Source organism: Astyanax mexicanus, chromosome 4 (genome assembly GCF_023375975.1).
Source record: "Astyanax mexicanus isolate ESR-SI-001 chromosome 4, AstMex3_surface, whole genome shotgun sequence".
In the NCBI taxonomy this organism is placed as follows: domain Eukaryota; kingdom Metazoa; phylum Chordata; class Actinopteri; order Characiformes; family Acestrorhamphidae; genus Astyanax; species Astyanax mexicanus.
In genome coordinates, this window is record NC_064411.1 from 22,528,553 (window position 1) to 22,547,452 (window position 18,900).

General features: G+C 36.2%; 3 protein-coding genes across 8 annotated transcripts in view; 2 read left to right on the top strand and 1 right to left on the bottom strand.

The window, feature by feature from the left end:
• LOC125801291 (zinc finger protein 239-like) overlaps positions 1-10,977 on the top strand; it is a 327,337-nt gene extending 316,360 nt beyond the window's left edge. The window contains exon 3 of the transcript XR_007438661.1: positions 10,654-10,977. The gene's annotated coding sequence lies outside the window, so the exon portion shown is untranslated. The remainder of the gene's footprint in view (positions 1-10,653) is intronic.
• The window catches only part of LOC125801117 (zinc finger protein 850-like), a 527,199-nt gene that overhangs the window by 253,850 nt on the left and 254,449 nt on the right, over positions 1-18,900 (bottom strand). The window lies entirely within an intron of this gene.
• LOC125801170 (zinc finger protein 585A-like) overlaps positions 1-18,900 on the top strand; it is a 272,387-nt gene that overhangs the window by 27,056 nt on the left and 226,431 nt on the right. The gene's annotated exons all lie outside the window — the stretch shown is intronic.

Sequence of the window (18,900 nt, forward strand, 5' to 3'; positions counted from 1 at the left end):
GTGTGCACTCACATGCTTTACTATCTGTGGCTTTCTCTGCGATGCTAGTGTGCACTCTCTCTGCTTTAATATCTGTGGCTTTTTCTGCGCTGCTACTGTGCACTCTTGCTGCTTTACTATCTGTGGCTTTTTCTGCACTGCTACTGTGCACTCTTGCTGCTTTTCTATCTGTGGCTTTCTCTGTATTGCTACTGTGCACTCTCGCTGCTTAACTATAAGTGGCTTTCTCTGCGCTGCTACTGTGCACTCTCTCTGCTTTACTATCTGTGGCTTTCTCTGCGTTGTTACTGTGCACTCTCTCTGCTTTACTCTCTTTGGCTCTTGCAGCTTTACTATCTGTGGCTTTCTCTGCGATGCTAGTGTGCACTCTCGCTGCTTTACTATCTGTGGCTTTCTCTGCGTTGCTAGTGTGCACTCACGTGCTTTACTCTCTTTGGCTCTTGCAGCTTTACTATATGTGGCTTTCTCTGCGTTGCTACTGTGCACTCTCGTTGCTTAACTATGTGTGGCTTTCTCTGCGATGCTAGTGTGCACTCTCTCTACTTTACTGTCTGTGGCTTTCTCTGCGCTGCTACTGTGCACTCTCTCTACTTTACTATCTGTGGCTTTCTCTGCGATGCTAGTGTGCACTCATGTGCTTTACTATCTGTGGCTTTCTCTGCGTTGCTACTGTGCACTCTCTCTGCTTTACTATCTGTGGCTTTCTCTGCGCTGCTACTGTGCACTCTCTCTACTTTACTATCTGTGGCTTTCTCTGCGATGCTAGTGTGCACTCTCTCTACTTTACTATCTGTGGCTTTCTCTGCGATGCTAGTGTGCACTCACGTGCTTTACTATCTGTGGCTTTCTCTGCGATGCTAGTGTGCACTAACATGCTTTACTATCTGTGGCTTTCTCTGCGTTGCTACTGTGCACTCTCTCTACTTTACTATCTGTGGCTTTCTCTGCGTTGCTACTGTGCACTCTCTCTGCTTTACTATCTGTGGCTTTCTCTGCACTGCTAATGTGCACTCTTGCTGCTTTACTATCTGTGGCTTTCTCTGCAATGCTAGTGTGCACTCTGTGCTTTACTCTCTTTGGCTCTTGCAGCTTTACTATATTTTTAATGGTGAAAACTGGAAAAAATATTTTTACTTGCAGAAACCTGAGAAAAAAACAGAAGTGGGATTGCGGTGGTTGGAGTCTCTGTGGGAAGCAACACCACTCTCCTTTTGACAGAAGATATGGAGAAGCTCATCGTTCCACACAATGTACTGATCAGCTAATTAAGCGCCTTCCAATCATCGTAAACATTTCCTATGAGGGAGGCGTTATTTGTTCTATTGGCAGCCCAGCTTTTACAGAGGCATAAGGCCTTAAAAATGTCTTTTCACACACTTATCCAGTTCTAATCTGACCCATAATCTGTTTGTTTTTCCATCCCCTGTTTTCTCCTTTTCAGTTTAGGGGAGAAGTTATATACATGGACTTCATTTGTAGTCAATAACGAGTATAAACTTTTGTTGAATAGCCCACCTCTGATCTCCCCCAACATTCCGAAATACAGTGCGATAGTTTATATACACAGATAGTTTATATACACAATACCTTCAGCTAGTCAAGCCACAATAAGTCAACTGACAAGAAATGCTTAAAAATGCATAAATATTATAGAGATATTTTCAGCAACAACTGGAAAGTTATGCATTTCCCCAACATTAATTTTCAGACCTTTCCTGGCTTAACTACGACAAGGAACTGTGTGTATAAGAGTGCTTTAATAAACTATCTGTAGGAACTGTGTGTATAAACAGTGTTTTTAATAAACTATCTGTAGGAACTGTGTGTATAAACAGTGTTTTTAATAAACTATCTGTAGGAACTGTGTGTATAAACAGTGTTTTAATAAACTAATCTGTAGGCACTGTGTGTATAAACAGTGTTTTTAATAAACTATCTGTGTACTTTTAAAGTTCTCACTGCCTTGCTTTAAATGTCATCATCCTTGGAATTCTACCAGTGAAGTGTGGAGCTACTTTGAGTTTGTTGTTAATGGTGTAAAAATAGTGATTTTTTTTTGTATGGGTTAAGCTATGCCCCTATCACTAGCATTGTGGTCTATTGGGAGCATTAGCTAACAGAGCTGTATTTCAGAATGCTGGGGAGAACGGAGGTGGGCTATTCAACAAATGTTCGTATTTGTTATCATGATTCACTACACCCTAAGTCCATTTCAGTTCACCCTTAACAACAAACTATTCTGCTATCTGAACTTTTTTTGTTCCATATTTTTCATTCTGTTGTTCAATTGTGTTTTTGCCTTGGAAAAGTGTTTATTTATTAAGCCAATTGCACTAGCTCACATCATACTACACACACAGATGTTCATATCTACGTACAACAATGAAATACTTATATAATTAAATTGTTAAAATAAAAACACATTTTTGTGCATTATATTTATTGTTTTATTTTGTTCTTTTTTTGTATATTAAAAAAAAAAGTTATTGCTGGAAATGAATCAATCTGCTGTCAACTTCAGGAAGCTTCGGTTGATTCATCACTTCAGAACAACCTCAATGTACAAAAGTTATAAGTCACTCAGATTTAGGAGACTCGGTTAGTCTTATTTAGAAAATGTTGACCATACATTTATTATGATATAAAATTGTAAAATGTGAAGTTTTAAAAACAGTTAGGTTTAGTTATTCTTGTGATTCGACTCCTACTGATTCATTGAACAGAATAAAGTGAAGCTTGTGCAACTGGAAAGTTATTCAGCTCTTTCTGAGGTAAGATGTGGTGGATATGGTGGTGATAAATTACGATATTATAAAGTCACTTTTCATATTGTATGGGAATAAGTAATGTTTTATGTGATGTATGATAATATGGAATATGTTTATTTGTATATCATGTATTTATGGTGATACGTTTTTTATTATTATACGTTTATTCGTTGATAATCTCAGAGGCTCACTTTGTGGCTGCTAGCTAGCTTTCTAGTTATAATTACCAAACATGAACGCTAGCCAACACCTAAACGCGGTTCTCTTTCAGAAAAAATACCTTCAATGTCTTTAATTGATACTCAGATGTACAAATTAAGATCATTCAAGTTTTCAAAGAGGTAAAACCTGCTTTCAGTGTCTAGCCATAATAAGAGAAAGTGAGCAGCTAGCCATAGCTCCCTTTATCTCAGTCCTAGGCTGTATTCGAAATGGCATACTACTATACTGCATACTGCACTAGTATGTACTGCATACTACACACCGCCCAGTATGTAGTATTCAGTAATGCAACCCTTTTGATTGTAGTACCCTACACGGTCCCGTGACACACCAGTCAGTGCTCTGAAGTGCTCAGAATTCCTCAGAATGAGTTGTAAACAGAAAGAACATGAAAAATGTCCTACCTTTTCATTATTAAGACTAATGAGATCTGCATACTGTCCAGAACTGCAATTGCTGCTTTAATTTTAGAGTTTAATGTAAGTTCAGTTAACCCAATTCTAACAACCATTTAGCAGCAGCCCCCACAACCCAAGTAAGTTCCAGTTAAATATGTTTTCCTATTTATTTTAGTAGATTACTATTTTCATCTATGTAAGTACCAACAAGAAGAAAACATTTAAACAAACTCTCATTCATATTTACACAATCTCAACAATAAAAGAAATGAGACAAGTTGCATCACCACAGAGATAATTATTAAAGCTTATAAACTGCAGTTTTAATCCATTTAAAATGAGCTCTGTATGTAACTCCAGCATCAGTAGCAGTAATGCTAGTAAATCTACTGAATAAAAACATTAGTTTTAGAAAATGGAAATATAGAGGTACGTTTTCTTTTCTATTTTAGTGAAATACTTTGTTCTACTTTGTAAAATTAAAGGAAACCCCCAGAGAAGTAGTTATACAGTGTTTTAAATGAGAGTTTTAGCTGTTTAGCTCCATTCAGCTCCATGCATTGAGGACTCCCTCGCGGGCTCCCTCTAGCGGTGATGGGGTATAATGTGATATAGCGGGGGAGGGGGCGGGGCTCTACATAACCCGGATGACGCTGAGCTTCCGGGGTCTGTAGCTGGAGCGGAGGAAGAGCGGGATCAGCTGAACCTCAGAAGGTACGGAGAAGTTTCTCTCTCTCTCTCTCTCTCTATCTCTCTCTCTCTCTCTCTCTCTATCTCTCTCTCTCTCTCTCTCTCTCTCTCTCTCTCTCTCTCTCTCTCCCTCCATCACGCTGTTCTACATTCACTCCTACACCCACATCAACACCACCTTCAGCACCTTCAGCATGTGCAGCATTTACACCACCAGCACTGGATCTTCTCCTAGCTCTGCTCAGCAGTCTGCAGTAGGGGGTCGCGGAGCTGGGGATGGGGGGGCTTTACAGATCATACACAGGATAAAGGAACCTCACACTCCTGCCCCCCCTCCCCCACATCACTAACACACACCTGAGATAAATCAGTTCTGTGGAAATTCCTTTTTAAGTTTGTGTGATCAGTCTCTACACATTTCTTAGTTACACTAATTTAGTTTAGTTTAGTTTAGTTAATTTTCCTTTACTTAATTGGCTCTGTGCACAAGATGGCGCCACCTAACTTCCGGGTAGTGAGTGGTAGGTATACTAGTTTCCGGTTGGAGTTGTTGTGGGGAGAACTGCCGGCAGGAGTACAGAGTGAAAGCGACCATGAGTGTTTTTAAAGTTAAGGAGAAACGAAAAACACAAAACAAAAAAAACAGACTGTGTTATTTTGTAATTAAAGGATCCTCTATAAAAATTGGAGACACTGGGAAACATACCAAACTGTTATATTTTAATAATAATAAAAAATAAATCAAATTCAACAACAATACTATTTCATGCCTTTATTTCCAATAACGAAGGCAATGGGCCAGTTTTTCTTTTATAAAATTCATTACTGTTGGTCACATGAAAACTTTAAGGCATATTTACAAGCTTATTCAATAAAAATAAATAAATTGAACCATAAGAATCCAGAGCCAGTTCTGAATGTTGATTCAAAATACAAAATTGATTCAGGTAAAACAAACGTTGTTTACATATTATTGGGATAATGAGGGAACACAAATATTTTACGGTTCAAATACTAATGTAATATAAATGCATATTAAATATTAACAAACAATTTTAGAGAACTTCTGGGTTAATCACACACTGAACTGTTTGAAACTAAGGATATACAATAGTAAACAACTATATATCTCCCGATGCCAGTATAACTTACAGAGGGTCTAGACACAGGGTAGAACTTATCTCTCTCTCTCTCTCTCTCTCTCTCTCTCTCTATCTATATATACGTAATTATTTATAAATAATATATATATATATTATATATACAAAATATAAATATAAAAATATATATATAATATATTATAAATAATGGGTTCTGGGTTAATCACACACTGAACTGTGTGAAACTAAGGATATACAATAGTAAACAACTATATATATATATCCCGATGCCAGTATACATTATACATATTTATAACTTACAGAGGGTCTAGACACAGGGAATAACTTAAAAATAGATCAAAAATAATTATATATATATATATATATATATATATATAAATGATGTACAGCGCCCAGGAGTAAGAGAGAATATATATATATATATATTCTCTCTTACTCCTGGGCGCTGTACATCATTTATAGTTATTTTTGGTAAGTCCTGGAGAGATCGCGTGTAGAAAGCCATACTGTCTGCTGACCAGCGCCGAAAAGCGGAAATGACTCCGCCTACCAGTCGTAGACCGGAAACAGGCAGCGTCGTCTCATGCAACTAGCAAATCCGGTTCCACCACAACAGTTGCTGGTAAGTCATGTGACTCTCCCGTCAAAATAAAAGTCCACTTGTAAAATATTAAATGTAAGAATGAAAGATTTAGTGATTATAGTGAGGAAAAGTTCAGGCAAGAAGAGGAATTTCACAAGTAACATTTATTAGCTTACTGATTTAACAGAAAACTTGCTATTTCACTGTAATAACAAACACAAATATAGCCGCAAGCGGCGATTTACGGGGTTCGAGCATTACAGGCAAAGAGGCCCCTGGAGGCCAGTTAGGCTTAAAACATGTTGCCGGTTGACCGGCATTACCAAACTGGATGACCAGCATGGCAAAGGTGTTTGGCCAGTATGACCAAGCTGGATGACCAGCATTGCTATGATGACAAAGCTGACCAGCAAGCTGGATGACCAGCAGGACCATAATGACCAATGTGAATGAACAGAATTACCTAGCTGGATGGGCAGCATAACCAAGCTAGGTGACCAGCGTGACCATAAAGACCATAATGACAATGCTAGATGAGTGGTGTGAGTAAACTAGTTGGAAAGCATTGATAAATTGAGCTGTAGTGTTCATCAGGTTTTATGTGGTCTCTTGCTGCACTCTAGTGGGCATTTGGAGAGCCTAGCAGTGAGGCATAAAAGGGCACATATCAATAACCAATAATATCAATAATAGTGTATAAGTTTTGACCTGATTAACATTCAGCCTGTCAAAAGCTTACTGGAATGCGATTGGCTTATAGTGACCACAAAAGTGTCCATATCAAATTTTCATTTGGTGTACCATTAGTGCATGGGCCATAGATGATAATTGGCTAGGATGACCTTGATAGCTTGTATGGTTCTAGAGAAACAGCTATCGAGCATTGGCTCCGCCCCCTGGGGGTGTATGTCTACTTAAATTGACAGGGTATCTGAGAATCATGTAATGATCAAAGGTCTGAAGTGGTATTAATGTCAGGTTAAATATTCAAAAGTTATAAGTGTTAAAAACATTTTACTGCACCATGGTAAAACTAATTTGCATATGGCGGCCATATTGTTTACAAATGTAAAGATTTTTTTTATAATTATTGAGGAGTAAGGTCTGCTGAACTGTTTGACACCAAACATGTCATGATTGGTGAAGGAGGCAAAGACAAGATCTCAAAAGTAGGTTTTGCATATTATGCAAATTTAAAAAAAATTAAGTGGGTGGAGCATAAACAAGAATGACCCAGGTGGCTGACCAGCATGAACAAGAAGGATAAAGATGTTCAATTAAGCAAGACAAGCAAGATTGAATAAGTTCAGCAGAGCTTTAATTTAGAATAATTCACCTGTAGCTGTTTCACCAAATGACCACCAGAGCGCAGCAAGAGACCACATATAACCTGCTGGAAATCTATCACTCTATCAGAAAGACAGAACATTCCCTATCAGTGTGTTTCTATTTATTAAAAAGAGAAGAAAAGTCCGATTGGGCTCCAAATTGGTTCTCATGACCAAGTGGTCTGTATATATATGTTTGTAAATTTGTGTGTTGATAGGGTCAAAGGTTCCTGACTTCTGTCCGTTTAGGCTTGAAAAAAGCGATAATACAGGCTTATGGCCTACAAAATGGCTGTTGCTCTTTGGCCATATTAGAGGCAAAAAATATCTGATTTGCAATCAAGATCACAATATCAGTCTATATATGTATGTAAATTTCTGTGTCGATAGGGTCAAAGGTTCCTGACTTCTGTCCATTTAGGTTAGAAAAAAGCGATAATACAGGCTTGAGGCCTACAAAATCGCTGTAGTTTTCCAGCCGTTGTAGAGGGAAAACATGTCCGATTTGGCTGAAAATTTGCAATCAAGATCAGATTATCAGTCTATATATGTGTATAAATGGTGTGTCGATAGGGTGAAAGGTTCCTGTCTTCTGTCCATTTAGGTTGGAAAATAGCGATAAATAGAATAAATTGAAAGTAGTTATTTTTTCACTGTAGAGCCTACTGAAGACTTATTTGGCTCATACTTGGCAAATGTGCTTCAAATGTCATTGTTAATTAGTAGCTTCAACAGTTTTGGCATGTTTTAAACTTTGACAGAGTTTTGGCCAAATAACTCTGAAAAGGCTTTCACGTACATGTTTGATCAAGGTTTATGGGCCTCAAATAGTTAAAATGTCAAGATTTTTTCAATAATTATTTACCTACAGGGTCTCAAGATCGCATCAAGACCAAATTTGTTTTGATTGATTGAGGACTTAAAGACAAGTTCGAAAAGAGCAATTTTTACTCTTTTGGCCATTGATGAAAATCTTTGCATTTTTGGTAAACACATGCAATTACAAAGTTGTAAAGGCTACAGCAAAGTATACAACTAAAAAAGAATAACAAGCCTAGGCCACTTGTACCTTTAGATATAACTGATTTTCTGCTATAGCGCCCCCTAGAGGTCAATCAATGCCATATTTTAATGGATGATAGAAGGCCCTGAGATACATGTAGGGTATAAGTATCGTCCTGATTGGTCATTGTTTAGCCTGTCAAAAGCTTGCTGGAATCTGATTGGCTCATAACGATCGCAAAAATTTGCATATCAAATTTTCCTTCTGTAAAACATTAGGACATAGGCCATAGATGATACATGCCAAAGGAGAGCTTCATAGCTTTTACGGTTCCTGAGAAACAGATTTTTTTTTTGATTTGCCATTAACCAAGGAATCATATAATGCAAGAATTTTTGATCTAGCTATCAGGGCGTGGGAGTTACGAGGCCAAACGCGTTGACCTTCGCCATAGTGCCCCCTTGAGGCCGATCGGGCTCATCTTTTGAATCTGAGTAGCGGTGAGAAGTACTACCATATGACCAAGTCTCAGCCCTGTAGGCCTTACGGTTTCTTCTGCCCAATCACTTCTATGGCAGAAAAAGAATAATAATAATAATAATCAGAACAATTACAATAGGGTTTCTAGCACTACGTGCTCGAACCCCTAAATATTAGCAAATTAAAACATCTTTAGCCCCGCTGTTTTTAAGAAATCCCAGTTAAACCATTACTGTGGAATACAGTCTCCAGCTGCTCTTTTGCTGATACTTTAATAATGATAATAATAATAATAACAAAAACATGAATTTGATAATAATAATAACAATAAATTTTTGTCAAGTTGCTCACACTTTGAGCAACTTGACAAAAATACACAATTAAACATTTGTGTAAGAGGTTAAAAAGACTACAAAAATAATTGAAAAAGAACTACATAAAATAATATGAATTCTTACAAATTGTTATAATTGTGTTAACCTTTAGTAAACAAAAGAGACTCTTATGTTTTACACTCCTGTTGGAGGTTGGTTGATGTGTTGTAACAGTAAAAAGGTCATTATTTTGCTGTGATTTTATTTTGAACTACAATTCCCTGCACCAACAAGACAACTGCATCGGATCAACATTTCCAAAAAACACATCTTGAACTCAGGAGCGCATATCACTGTTAGCCTGAAGCCAGTGTGGTGGAAAATAATGAACTGTTATCAGGAGTTAAAAAAAAAATCAGGTTTGTGAAGCATTGATTTGGATTAATGTATTTGGTTAATGTGTGGAAACTTTTATAAATTGGTTTAAAGGAAAAAGCTTTGGACATCATCTGTCGTGATGAAGAACAAATCAAGTATCGGCAATGTGATTTGAACCAATGTGTGTCGTTTTTTCGGCACACGCCTCAAAGCTTCAGATTAAAGGGTAACATCACTCACTTAGAATGACTTAGAATCTCTTTAGTTAATTGACCTGCTTTTATTTTAATATTCAATGGCATTTTTCTTTGTGTTTTCCAGAAATTAAAATATTTTCCTGAAATTCATCACCAACAACCAGGATATTTAACTAAGAGCAAAGTTAAACTACTGAAAGAGGTGAAGCAGAAGCCTTCCTGAAGAATCTCCAGAACACGCAGAAATTGTTTGCTACATTTCACAGACAGATGGAGCCAAGTCCCGACATGGAGAAACATCAGCACTCTGCCAAGAGTTTTACTAAACAGAGTGATCTCAAAAAACACCAGCGCATTCACACAGGAGAGAAACCGTTTCACTGCTCAGACTGTGGGAAGAGTTTTAATCAACAGAGTAATCTCAAAAGTCACCAGCGCATTCACACTGGAGAGAAACCGTTTCACTGCTCAGACTGTGGGAAGATTTTTACTACCCAGAGTGATCTCAAAAAACACCAGCGCATTCACACAGGAGTGAAACCATTTCACTGCTCAGACTGTAGGAAGTGTTTTATTACACAGAGTAAACTTAAAATACATCAGCGCATTCACACAGGAGAGAAACCTTATTACTGCTCAGACTGTGGGAAGAGCTTTAATCGACTGGAGACTGTCAAACGGCATCAGCGCATTCACACAGGAGAGAAACTGCATCACTGCTCAGACTGTGGGAAGAGTTTTACTGAACAGAGTGCTCTCAAAATACACCAGCGCATTCACACAGGAGAGAAACCATATCACTGCTCAGACTGTGGGAAGAGTTTTACTCAACAGAGTAATCTCAAAATACACCAGCGCATTCACACAGGAGAGAAACCATATCACTGCTCAGACTGTGGGAAGAGTTTTACTACACAGCGTTATCTCAAAAAACACCAGCGCATTCACACAGGAGAGAAAAAATTCCCAAATTTGTCCCATGGCAATTAAAAGCGCAAATCATAAATTCCACCAGAAACAAATATGAACTGTATTTAACAATTGATTTTACAGGTTCAGCAAAACTATTCTTATCCAGGGATGATGTGTATAGAATTCCATGTTATGTTTGTATGCCTTGTATGTTTGAATATTCCAGGACATTCTTTGTGAGACAGAGCTCAGTTTTTAGGTTAGTTACTGTAGCGCAGTAAGGTTACAGGCTCATTCACTCCCTCTGCTGGTGTTCTTGTTTGTCTATGGTTCAGTCCAATTAAAAATCTGTTACTATAGAGGGATATTTGGTTGTGTTGTATTACTCAAGTTGTATACTCTCTTATCTTTTCCTTATTGAATATTAAATGTTGCTTATGGTTTTTTTAATCTCCAAAGTTACTAAGAATATCCAAATAATGTAGTTTCTTAATTGTTTTTATCCAGTACAAACTATTATCTTTGTATTACTTCACCTCTATATTTACCCATGTGTGTTTTAATTAACGGCTTTTATATTGCAGATCTCCAGTCTCATTGTGTTTTCTCAACACATGTTTGACATGAAACCTATAGGCCTGAGATTGTCATATCCAGTTATATTAAGACTATGGTTTGTGTTTTTTTTCTCCTAAATCTCTTGTAATGTAACTATGCATAACCAGTCATATTAAGACTATGCTTGAAGTGCAAACAGAGACAGAACATGTTTTAAGCACAGTACAGTCTTGTTGGTCACTCTGTTACCGTCTGTCACTCTGTTAAAAGTAGCAGAAGCATCTTCTATGCCAGGAGTATTTAATTAGAATTCAGAATGATCCAGTTATACAAAATTCCTCGCCTGTCTCTCTGTCGCACTCGGCGTGACTTTAGTTTTCGTCCGTTCTCGTTTTTTCGCCCATTCTCGCCCAGGCTCACTATCTCCTTATAAAGGCGTTTTTTTCACGGCCATGTCCCAATTCAACAGCCGGAGCAGCGGGACCGCGACCCTGACAACACGGGTTCGATCCAGCGTGAGGAGCGGTGTGTTTATTTATTTATTTTTTCCACGTCTGCACAGATCTGATTGACTGAAGAGAGTGGTTGGTGATATTACATCACACGTGATTGGTCTGTGATTTACTGCGCCGCAAAGCGTGTATACAATTAAATCCTTCTCAATAGGTTTGGGTCCGGACCCGGACCACGGTCCGCCCGTGACCTCTGTTCTATGCAAATTCCCCGAATTTTCCTCTTCTGCTCACTGCTCAACCACCAAACTCGCTGCTACTGTGTTGCCAGTTGCCAGTGTTGTATCTTAAAAAGTCCACACTAAACTGTGAGAGGTTTAAGCTTGACGAGAAATATCGTCTCATCTTAATCTCGTGAGATCTCGTGCCACGATACAGCATTTGCTATTTTACTGACCAAATGTATAAACAAAGCATTTCCTGCTTTACTGTCTATTGTTATTGTTAGCTAGCCTAGATAAATGTACAAATGTAGCATTTGCTGTTTTAATGACTATTATTATTGTTTGCTAGCTAGCTAAATGTTCAAATATGCAGTTTGCTGATTTACTGAACATTATTATTGGTAGCTAGCCTAGCTAAATGTATAAATGTAGCATTTGCCGTTTTACTGACTTTTATTATTGGTAGCTAGCCTAGCTAAATGTACAAACAAAGCAGTTTAACAGTGTTTTACGGCCGGTATTTATTTATTTTTTATTTCTTGCATATTTTTTTTCTTAAATGTAATTTGTATTCTCTTTCAAGCATTCATTCGGTATCTCAGTATGGGATACGCCACTCTCGCATATTCCTCATGTAGCCCCGGCTAATATATATATATATATATATATATATATCTATATATATATATATATATATATATATATATATATATATATTGCGCCTTTAGATTTTACAACTGTGAGATAAAACAGATAATACAAATAAAACTGATATAAACTACAAAGTGAAATATACAAGTTAGTGGAAAATTAACACTACATATACATATAATACAGAATAAGATACAGAAATAATTTTAACTATACATGCAGAAAAAATATGTAATAAAGTAAAAAATAAAGTAAAGTAATGCTTAATCTTGCTTTGTTAATTTTGATTTATGTGGTAACTAATATGCGGAAGGAAGAAAAGCTTGCGCATTTACTAACAATTCCCTACTTTACCACATGATGCCACTAATTCCCGCTCTCTCCGCACTCTTTTGAAGGCATACGCATGCCTTAAACCTTGCTTAAATGTACGCTCGTTTTCACGCCAAGTATTTCTTTATAAATCACAATTCTTGCGTGAGATGTTGCTTACGCACATTTCTGCCCTCTTTTTATGCGTACGCACTCTTTATAAATGAGGCCCCCGCTCTTTATGAGGCTTTGATTCAGCAGTAGATTCTCTCCTGTCAGATTCCTGTCAACATTAGCCTGTTAGCAGCTAACAGAGTTAGCAGTGAATTAGCTCTCTTTCTCTTATACTGTTTAATAAACTGAGAAAAGCACGAATAATTTATGGGTAAATTTATGAGATTAAACTAATTCAGATTTAATTAGTATAATTAAAGGCTGATTTTTGGTAAGTTAGGAAAAAGCTGAATTAGCTAGCTTCCTAGTGTTGGCTATGCTAGCTACTGAATGTACCCAAAGTTTCTGAGGAGAAAGAGCATTTATTTTCTGTTTTCTGTGACCTAGAAAGGTTTTTAAACGGTTTGGAGGAACTAATTGCCACCATTCTAACAATTCTACAAATTACTATCTGTTCTAAGCTAATTTGCCTCAGTAAGAGTAAATTATCCTCAAATTTTACCTCAGTTTATTTAATTGTTAGCGTTTACTAGCTAACAGATTTAACGTTTATTTACACAGTTCTTAAACTTAAATTTAGTTGTTTTTTTAAAACATTACTCACACCTTCACTGTTTCTTATAATTCATATATTCTTTTCTCTACAGTGTACAAATCAGTGAGTCTTGGTGAATGTTTCTGTTCTTATTATGGTAAATAGGGCCTGCAGAGATTTAATAGAAGAATCTGTTCTTTAGAACATAATGTTTTATATCATTATTAGAAGCACAAACACACCTGAGATTATTTATATTTTTTTATATTTTACAATTACTGTTACAAAGAGCCAAGAGTTGGCCCAAAGACTTCAGGAGCTAAATAGCTCCTCCACTGAGTCCCACCCACAGTGCCTGCAACCCTCATGCTTCCGCTTGTTTAGCCAATCAGAGCGATGCTGAGACTGAGGGGCCTCAGTTGGGGGCTTGCATACCACAGATAGAGAGGACTTCTGTAGAGGAACAGTGGAGATAGTGGACGGTGTGCAGCTTAGTAAAGTTTTGTGGGATTACCGAGGACATTTAATTCTTGTGTGCATTCAGATACCTGTAAGTACCTACACTGCTGTTTATTCATAAAGTGTACATAACTATTACTTTCCTAGTTGTAGGTGTACTTTCAAGGAGTTACATGCTATGCTAACTGATCAGCTCTTTGTATAGCTCTGTATAGCTTCTAGCTGTTTCTGATCTGCCTATTATTATTACCAGATAACACCTCATAGAAGTGTGTATCTTTGTTTAGGTGTTAGTGTTGTAAATTGTAGTCAGTGATGTGTTTCAAGTCGTTCAAGTATCCCTTTTATATCTGTTGTTTCAGAATCACACACTCACACAGTCGGATTGCATTCATCTATTCTGTATATACCACAACTCCTCTGCTGCAGTAAATACTGTTTTCAGAGTACATCATCTCCAGCATTTTAATCAGATGCACCACAGTGGCTTCTACATGGTTTAATACCAGCTAGCTCTTCTTAACAATTACAATACGATTTTAAAATTGTCCTGTTGAAAATATTTATCATTGGTTCGTTTATTGTATCTATCAGAAGCAGACTGTATCTGCCCAATATCATTTATTTTACTCCAATGTTCAATACACAGAGTGCATTATTAATATGATGGCATGTTGAATCAGATTTTTCACAGTAATATATGTTTACAGAAATAGAGGGTCAGGTGGACGGGTGCTTGTGTTACAGAGTGAACAGGGTGGATTTAACACAAAACTGCTTCACAAGACACAGTGCTAGATAGTGTAAATGAAGCATCAGGCTGGAGCATTAACACAACAGTTCAGATATAATAAAGAAGACATTGTTTAGCTGTTTAATGCGTCTGAATTTGTATTTAAGTGGTAAATTAAATGGTTTGGTAGATGCTTTGAACAGAACAGAAGTATTGGGGATAAATATATATGGATCATTAGTCGGAATATGGTTTATATTTCATTTTATTTTTTTGGTCAAATGGTGAAAATGTTAGCTACAATAACTGTATTTATAATTATAATAATTATAACACAAAAATGATATTTGTATAAAAGGACGGGACTTTTATTGTGATGTTAGTTCTATCTCCGGTAAATCTTAGTGTTGCCTGATTCAATTACCTGTTCTAGAAACGGAGCTGACCACGTTTAGTAGGCTCCGAGTTAAAGTTAGAAACTTACCTTCAGCCAAGTTAGTCTTAGTTCTTCCAATTCCCAGTGATTTATGTTCGCATTGGTAAAGAAATGTGACACTTATGTGCTAAAGTAAATTTTACCATGCTTTCAGTGGCTGAAAGAAATATATTTTTTCGTATAATGTTAATTTTATCAAAGAGTTATGTCTCCTGAATCAGAATACATTAATAAAGTCCCAGCGCAAAACTGTATTACCCAGCAACACTAGTTTAAGTACAGTCAAACCTCTGAAATCTACATATTTATACTATTCGCCTAGTATTAAACATGCTGGCAGTGGCTAAAGAAATTTATTTTCTCCATATTGCTTCTTTAATTAAACAATAAATCATGTCGCTAGACATATCTGTATATGTTTAACAAAATATTTAAAATACTGGTAACATTTATAATAAATGTACATCAATTACCCATGCTTACAACAGTTACAAACATTGTAAAATGCCTAAACTTTTTAAATGACAAATGTTTAAATATTCTTTATTATTAAAATTCCTTAAACTATTGGCTCAGATCATAAGTAATTAACAGGATATACTTCATTTTTACTTCATAATGCCAAATATTTCTCAACCCAAATGTTAGTTTCTTCTATTCTGTTTCTTCTCAGTTTTTTCCATTCTTTAAGTGTATAAATTCCCTAAAATTCCATCGGGATAAATAAAATAAAGTATCTATCTATAATGCTTGTTACGGTGGGTGACCCAGGCAGGTAGACGAGGAGACGGACGCAAGTGCAGGTAAGAGCAAAACAAATAATAATTTATTAAATAAATAACAAAGATAAACAAAGAAACAAGTAAACACGTAACAAAGATAATAAACCAAAATAAACGAGGGGGACTAGAGAACATAAACAAACTAGAGAAAATAATAATGATAAACAAACAGGGAATATATACAAGGAGCTAAACTAGAAATAAACACAAAGCAGGGTATATACAGGGAGCTAGGGAACACGGAGCTAAACAAGAAACTAGAAAAAAACAAACAAGAAATAAACAGAGAAAAACACAGAGCAAGGACTAGGGCTATGAAACGCGGAGAAACACAGAGAGACAAAACAACAGAGGTTAGTGCAAAGACCGACCAGGGACAAGTGACAGAGGGGGGATATTTATAGTGACTTGAAACACACAAGAATTGGAAACACCTGGGGTAGGGGCGGAGCTACAAATGAGACTTGTGGTGGAAAATTACTGAGACAGGGGACACAGAGAAGCAGGGGTCACGTGGGAACAACACAACAGGCACAAGAACAGACAAAACAGGGCGAGGACCTGACAATGCTGGTTGTTTAGTTGTGTATTTTTTTTAAACAATGTCAAAGTGTGAAGTGACTTCTTATTCTTATTGTCACATTCACGTATTTATTGCATTGTATTATAATAATAATAATAATTTTAATAATAATCTGATTATTATTATTAATTATTAAGTATTATTGTTACTAAATATTATTAAGTATAACTATTATTAAGTATTATTATTATTAAGTATTATTATTATTACAGTGTTTTAACAGTTTTTATTAAACAGCATGGACAAAGATACTTTAATTTGCTAACATGTTTTATTCTGTGTATTAATACAGTACAATATGGAGTTTTCTGTTAAATTAGCAAGCTGTAGAATCTTGAGCTGTGATGTCATGTAGATGCATGAAATAAGTTTTCGCTGATACTGTTCTTTGTATATAAGAAAATCTATTACAGAAAAAATAATAATTAGTACGAAGAACAGCATCATCAACAAGCACCCAGGTTTGCTTGGAGAGAGTTGTTTTCTCAAATCTGATCTGTAGCTCTCTGGCTTGAATTGCTGAAGTCCAGCCTTTTATGTTTGAAAACACCTCACATCTGGAAACACTTAACGTACGCTCCTATAGCGCACATACATAAGTAAGTCTGACTCAATGTATGGGAGGGGAAAGAAGTGTTCCCCTTTCTAATGTGTTTAAGTTAGAGCCTAACTCCATCTGTTCCCTGTGGTCCAGAGGCCATTCTGTGGGGAAAATATATAGAATAATAGTGAATAACCCTGCTTAATGGTAAATAACCCTGCTTGCAAATATGTCATATGTCATATGCTCAAATATACGTCAATATAATCTTAGGAGTTTTAAAGATGTTAAGAAGGTGTGCAAAGCAATTCCTTTAGCATTGATTCAGTTAATCAAACAAGTCATTTTATATTCAAAGGTGACTGTTTCGATGCCCACATTAAAAGTGAACGACTGTAATTTAGTAGACTCCAAGTGTAATAATAAGACTATCAATGATGATTTGAAACAGAAGATTTACTATGAATATAATGGAGCTTCTTTCAAGAAACTTCCTAATAATAAGAATATAAATATGACTTTTGCTTATTCCAAATTTGTTAACTGGCCCATATCTCCTAAAGTGAAAGAGACCCATTTCAAAATTATAAATATGATTTATCCTGTAGCCCTGTTTCTTGAAAAAATATTCAAATTTGATGTTGAATTATGTACTTTTTGTCAGAAGTCAGAAAATGAATCTCTGGAGCATTTGTTTTTTTCATGTCAATATTCACACACTTTTTGGATGGACATCAGAAATTGGATTAATATCAAACTTAATATTCCTTCTTTTGAGGTAGAGGACATTTTGTTTTATTTGAAAAACTTAAGTTCAGCTTTCTCTGATGCCATAAATATAATTTTACTTTTAGCAAAATTCCACATGTCCCCCGTTTCGTTAATGAATTTAAGTCATATTATTCTTCATTAAGTAAATTAAGAAAATGGAAAACTGCTAATATCATCTCACACCAGATCTCTAGTAAGCTTTTGTCTAAGATTATCATTTTATTACGTTGCTCCTCTAGTCTGTATGTTTGTGTATGCTCCCCCTAGCTTCTAAATTGTAGCTGTGATCCTCTACAAGAGTTTGTACTATTGTATATTGTTGTGTTTTGTATGTTGCTAAAAACAAAAACAATAAATCGGCGCTGTTAGATCGCTGATCAAGCTTAACTTCCGTTTTCTGAATTCTAGATAGACTGATAGATGTTTAAACTAATTATAATTCGAAAAAAATCTGTTTAATGTATAAGCCTGTGGTGTTTTTATTTATTTTTACATATACCAAGTCTGTAAACTACTTCACATTTCACATTTCTGTAATCTAGATAGACTGGGAGATAAATTACAAACAACCAGAAAATAATTTGTAATTAATAACAATTGATAATTATTAATAATTGTCTTTGTTCTGGAGCAGTTGATTTATAAACTGTGCGTTTTACACTGTGTCAATTTAGTATTAACAGGTGTAGAAGACATTTTAGAAATTTTATTAGTTTAGCATTATAGCAAAGCTATTTGGGTTATACCCATCTTATGGGGGGTGGTCTTTGACCAGTTGTAGTACTTCTCAAGCTAACAAATATATTTTTTTTTTCTTAAAATACACAGCACATTATTATAAATAACAGCTGTCTGCGCCTGGTTTTGCTGGACCTGAAATTCTGCATGGTACATTTTATCAGTGTCATGGTGAGCACAGAATGCAGACACGTGCAGATTAGGGCTGGACCCGAATATTCGGGTATTCGGATATTCGTTCGTTGAGTAGGTATTCGGTTTTTAATTTTGGTATTCGGATATTCGTTTATTTTCTCCTTTCCAGAGTTCCACCTCACTCTAACCACTTCTGTTCTCGCGGGTCCCGTCAGAATATCTTGCGCGCGGGACAGAACTGAACTGTTATTGGCTGGAGCGGGAGTTTAATCCAGACGATGCGGGAGCAAATTAATGAATAGTTAAGAAAACTGTAATAATTGTAAAAAAAAAAAACCTAAAGAAAACTCTCAACGCGCAGGATGGACCGACACACACACGCACACACCGATGGTGTTTGGACTGGGGTAAGGAACGGGACC